Consider the following 6,453-nt stretch of genomic DNA (forward strand, 5'->3'; position numbering starts at 1 on the left):
TGTATAGCCTACCCCAATAATAAAGTTGTTATGCATTTAGTAATTTAACAAATACAAAATGTAAAAAATTATTCAAGGCTAGATGGTCCTACGCTGATTGGAAACAGATGATGACTGACAGAAGAAATTAAGATTGTAAGTCGCTCTGGTTAAGAGCCTCTGCTAAATTACTCAATTGTAAAATGTCAAAATGTAGACCGTGGCACCTACTGCAAGTTCCCCTGGTTTCTGTTGTATGAATCATGACAGCTCAACCATGACCATTTCCCTATTTACTCTTTTTCCCTTAGTTACAAATGTTACTGAGTGTACCAAAGGAGTGTGTGTACACAATAGTATGCCCTCTTTGGGGGGAATTCAGACCAGAGTTACACGCACGTAAATGGAAATAAATTCCTTTTTATACCTCTTTTTTTTCTAGGGGAGAGTGGGGTCTTTTGAGTCATTTTTTACATTCAGATTCACTCTGTCAAGGGAAATATGGTATTCTTTCTAACAAAGATATCTGCATATATTGCAGGATGTTGTGTATCCCTGAAAATAATCAGAATTGATGTAAACATTACAGTTTTGAAAACATAGCTTGTCCAAATAAAGTGGTCTCTTGGCGCAACTTACCCTGGGTAAATTGATCCTCAGGACAAGGTGAGTTAAGCCACCTACAAATTTCTGTGCTGAATGAAATATTACCACTACCTTTTTAAAACTATCTTTATTTCCCACACACTATTCAACACAATCGCTGTCTTTTAATCCTTTTAAGCACATTTTAGCACAGCACCAATGACATTATCTCTCTGCCCAAACTAAAATCAAAATGGTGCATATAGCTATATCTGCAGTAACACCTAAAAAACACTACTTTTTTAAAGACTTTATCATAATGATTTGCATTACGCCTGGGAAGAAAACATTTAAATTTGCTTAACTTACCCCAAGGCAAACATTTTGACTATATTAGCCCACACAGCTACAAGGATGCACTTTCATGCTAGGTTTAGGACATTGAAGCTTATAGAGACACCAGCTGTTAAAATTATCTACTTTGGTTTAGATACAAGCATCATGAAACCTCTAACACAATAGATTATTTTACTCAGGCCTAACTTCCTTACCACTCTTCAGACTCCATGAAATTATGACCTCTTCCTAAATATTTGGTCAAATTATACATTTTGTGTATGGTTTGCAAGAAACAAGGGTGGCTAAACATACCCCAGTCTCCCATATGCATATTCTGACCTTGAATTTAAAGGGGGGCTGAACTTCCTGATTTAGCCTCAGTTTCAATTCTCCTCATTACGAAATGCAACTGAGAATGATTTGGGTTTTGGAGGCGTGCTTTGGTGTGGGTGTCTCTTGTGTGTGTTTGAATGTGGGAAGTGTTTGTACTTTCACTCTGCCAAAATAGTACACAGTTACAGTCTAACCAGGTTTTGTGTCTGGAAGTAGCCTAGACTAGCAAGCTAGCCAACTTCTTTTGCCAATTAGCTTCAGCTGGTTGGTGTGAGACTGTGGAAAAATTGGTTTGACTTTGGATAAGCCTATGTGTGGGGCTAGTTACAGTTTCTCAATTGCTAAAACACAATTTCTGAAACCTTGCTCCATTTCCTGAAAACATTAAACACAAAACCTCATCTTCAAGCACTATTTACATAACCTCTGACTCCTCTCGCAAAAGGAAACATTCGCCTCAAAACAGTTTTACCTGTGTTCAAAATCAAACACTGCTCTCAAATCATAAACAAAGTGATCAAAATGATATACACTCTCAAGCAGTCGGTAAACAATACACCGAAAAATTGAAAACAAATTGTTCAAAACATACAATTCTCAGGGAGAAGTACATTTTTTATCTAAAAAAATATTCATATTTTTCCATCATTGTCTTTTGATGAACAAAAATATGTTCTATCATAGTAGCTCAAAATTGATCAGAAATTACTACTCTGCTTTGCTCTTTGCAATTTTGTTTTTTGTTCTTCCTCCTTGTACCCCTATTTTTACAGTACTGTACCCCGCATCTCACAAACGTGTCCTTTGTCTCTGTGATACTGTAATTATTGTTCTTTGTTGATATGAACCTGCAACCAGTCAAAATCTATTGAGCAGTCAGTACTGTTAATAAATGGAAAGCTCAATGTTCAGGGCCATACAATTTGTCCATTGTACAGTATACAGCCTACAATGCACTGTACTACAGTATACAACACTAAAAGGGACACAAATCAAAGGAGTAAACATGTGATCAATGTGCTTCTTCCTGTCTTTGGGTTGGGTCAGGCCAGAGCACTTCATCTTGTCTTTGGGCTGGGTCAGGCCAGAGCACTTCTTCTTGTCTTTGGGCTGGGTCAGGCCAGAGCACTTCATCTTGTCTTTGGGCTGGGTCAGGCCAGAGCACTTCATCTTGTCTTTGGGCTGGGTCGGGCCAGAGCACTTCATCTTGTCTTTGGGCTGGGTCGGGCCAGAGCACTTCATCTTGTCTTTGGGCTGGGTCAGGCCAGAGCACTTCTTCTTGTCTTTGGGCTGGGTCAGGCCAGAGCACTTCTTCTTGTCTTTGGGCTGGGTCGGGCCAGAGCACTTCTTCTTGTCTTTGGGCTGGGTCAGGCCAGAGCACTTCTTCCTGTCTTTGGGTTGGGTCAGGCCAGAGCACTTCTTCTTGTCTTTGGGCTGGGTCGGGCCAGAGCACTTCATCTTGTCTTTGGGCTGGGTCAGGCCAGAGCACTTCATCTTGTCTTTGGGCTGGGTCGGGCCAGAGCACTTCATCTTGTCTTTGGGCTGGGTCGGGCCAGAGCACTTCATCTTGTCTTTGGGCTGGGTCAGGCCAGAGCACTTCTTCTTGTCTTTGGGCTGGGTCAGGCCAGAGCACTTCTTCTTGTCTTTGGGCTGGGTCGGGCCAGAGCACTTCTTCTTGTCTTTGGGCTGGGTCAGGCCAGAGCACTTCTTCCTGTCTTTGGGTTGGGTCAGGCCAGAGCACTTCTTCTTGTCTTTGGGCTGGGTCGGGCCAGAGCACTTCTTCTTGTCTTTGGGTTGGGTCAGGCCAGAGCACTTCTTCTTGTCTGCCAGAGCACTTCTTCTTGTCTTTGGGCTGGGTCGGGCCAGAGCACTTCTTCTTGTCTTTGGGCTGGGTCAGGCCAGAGCACTTCTTCCTGTCTTTGGGTTGGGTCAGGCCAGAGCACTTCTTCTTGTCTTTGGGCTGGGTCAGGCCAGAGCACTTCTTCTTGTCTTTGGGCTGGGTCGGGCCAGAGCACTTCTTCTTGTCTTTGGGCTGGGTCAGGCCAGAGCACTTCTTCTTGTCTTTGGGCTGGGTCGGGCCAGAGCACTTCTTCTTGTCTTTGGGCTGGGTCAGGCCAGAGCACTTCTTCTTGTCTTTGGGCTGGGTCGGGCCAGAGCACTTCTTCTTGTCTTTGGGCTGGGTCAAGCCAGAGCACTTCTTCTTGTCTTTGGGCTGGGTCGGGCCAGAGCACTTCTTCTTGTCTTTGGGCTGGGTCAGGCCAGAGCACTTCTTCTTGTCTTTGGGTTGGGTCGGGCCAGAGCACTTCTTCTTGTCTTTGGGCTGGGTCAGGCCAGAGCACTTCTTCTTGTCTCTGGGCTGGGTCAGGCCAGAGCACTTCTTCTTGTCTTTGGGCTGGGTCAGGCCAGAGCACTTCTTCTTGTCTTTGGGCTGGGTCAGGCCAGAGCACTTTGTCGACATCACAAGCAATATTGTCCCTCCAGAGGCAACGGGGGAAGAAGCCTCTTGTGTGCCGTATCCAGCCCTGACATGATTCCTCACCTATATCACCACAGGCTAAATCCATGGCTTGCAGCAGATTTACTCTGGTGTAGGGTTGTCTATCATACACTTTCCATCTCCAAGAGGAGAAAAACTCCTCAATCGGATTCAGGAAAGGCGAGTATGGAGGGAGGTACAAGTTCATAAACTGCCCATTGATGTTAAACCATTCCCTTACCTGAGCAGCTCAGTGGAAACTGACATTGTCCCACACTATCACATAGGTGGGAATGGGATTCTCATTTAGCTCTTGACCCTGCTGCTCTTGAACCTGCTGCTCAAATAAAATATCTCTTAGATTGCCAATAAATCTAAGAAGGTGCTAGGTGTTATATGGCCCGAGTATAACATGGTGATGTAGAACACCATGGTGGCTGATAGCAGCACAGATTGTGACATTGCCACCTCATTGACCAGGGACTTCAACAATGGCCCGCTGTCCAATCATGTTTCGGTCTCTCCTTCTCCTCTTTGTTAGATTGAAGCCTGCTTCATCGACAAAGATGAACTCATGGGGTCTGTCCAAGGATTCCAAGTCAAATATTGTCTGTGTAGAAATACAATATACTGTATGTAGGATTGTTTAAGTAGTACAGAGACAGTGCTATACTGTAGAGTACAATTAGGCTTCTGATTCACATACATTGTATGTACTGAAGAGTAATGTCATTCACATAGTATGTGTTAGTACTGTAGACAATCTGGATTACAGTAAATGTTTCTGAATGTACACTTACTTGCACATACTGAGCTCGCAGTTCTTTCACCCTTGGTGAGTTGCGCTCAAAAGGTACTCTGTATACTTGTTTCATTCGCATCCTGTTACGATGGAGGACACGGTCAAATGTGAAATGCTCACACTGTCGATTCCCTGGAAGTGTGTGTTGTCTTGTATCACTCGTTCCTGGATTTCTCTGAGGCGTATTGCATTATCTTGAAGGACCATGCCAACTATAACGGCCTCTTGCTCCCGAGTGAATATAGCTGTGCTTCCACCTGCATGTGGCAGCCTTGCAATTCTACAAAAAGTAGTTGTGCAGTTACAAAACATATTCATGCAGTACAATACATAGTGATTAACTTTACAAATGTCTATTGAAACATCTGCATATAGTGTAGTACAGTAAATTTGCAATTACAAAAATACAGTAGTATACTGTACCTGTTCTCTTCTATGAATGTCCTTACTATGGTGGACACAGAAAATCAGCTCAAATTGGGTTGCACTCTAAGTCCTGCTTCCCTCATTGTCAGTCCATGGACAAGAACATGGTCTATAACTGTTGCTCGAATTTCATCAGATATTCCCACTCTTTGTCTTCCTCTTCCTCGCATACGCACTCGTCCTCTCACATTGTTTCTTCTATCCATTCTCAGACTTTCTCCTTCCCACCCTCAACAACCTGTTTGCTCTCTGAACTGTCTTATATTGGTTGTGTCGCATCATTTGAAACAGGTTAAATCCATTTTGAGTGGTTGTGTTCAATCAATGACATGTGTTCTCTATTTGTATTTGATTGTTGCCACTTGTGTTTACCAGTATGGATGAGATGTGCATTAGAGTGCAGAATGTGTTTTGAGAATGAGAATGTGTTTAGAGTTTTGCTGAAAGGTCTAAGTGATGTCTGCAAATTGTGTTTAACCATGTGAAATGGTTTAAGGTATTGACAACAGACTGCATAATTAGCTAAATGAGTCCAGGCAACTGAGAACTGAGCCAATGGGTTTTAGTGTTTTAGCAATTGAGAAAAACTGTAAAAAATTACACAATGTAAACGTGACAATATTTTCATGTTGCACACCTTTTAGTTGTCTCATTAAATGCTTTCAATATGTGTACATGCATTTCTAAAATGTATGGTTGGTATGAGGTTTTTAAGTAATTGAAATGTGGAGCTATTGACATTTTAAAATTATATTGTGTAATTTACTGATGGTTCCTAACTAGCCCCATAGAGAAATCGAATGTCAAACCAAATTGACCGTGGGCATTATGATCTGGTCGCATGCAGCTGCGCTCTGGATTGATGATTACTTGGGTGCTGCAAGCTGTGGGCAGGCTTGAAAACCCAGAAAACTGTTACAATACCCTTCATTCCATGACATACACATTTTTCCTAATTATCACCAAATCTCTGTTTTGGACCAGACTGACTTTATGACCAAAATGATACTATTTACACTTTGTAGTACATGTTGACACTAAAATAAATGTTTGTGACTCATATCGATGCCACATAGACTGTTTTCAAAACAAGAAGTTGCTTATTACGTTCAGTTGCTCTTAAAGCATGTGAAAACGCCAGTGCCAGCCAAATACACGTTTGGGATGGAGACTTAGCCACGGGAAGTGGGGGTGCTGAGGGTGCTGCACCCCCTTAAAAATCGGAATAAATGTATTTAAATATCTATAATTTTATTTGAGGATTTTTTTTTTTTTTTACAAAAGTAGTGCACTGAGCCTTTACTATACCTGTATTAGCGGACCGATATAGCCTTCTGTAGCTTGGGCAAAACATTTTACAGATTTTTTTCAGTAATTGTCAGTTGGAGGGACGTTCAGGCGCACATTTCCTAAGGTCACAAAAGGGCCGTAAAGTCTGAATCGGCCCCGTTGTGACCAAAGGCTGTCACCCAGCCAGTCAGACATGCTGCAATATTTGATCTGCGGTCTGTAG

This window comes from Salvelinus fontinalis, chromosome 3 (genome assembly GCF_029448725.1).
Source record: "Salvelinus fontinalis isolate EN_2023a chromosome 3, ASM2944872v1, whole genome shotgun sequence".
NCBI classification, from domain to species: domain Eukaryota; kingdom Metazoa; phylum Chordata; class Actinopteri; order Salmoniformes; family Salmonidae; genus Salvelinus; species Salvelinus fontinalis.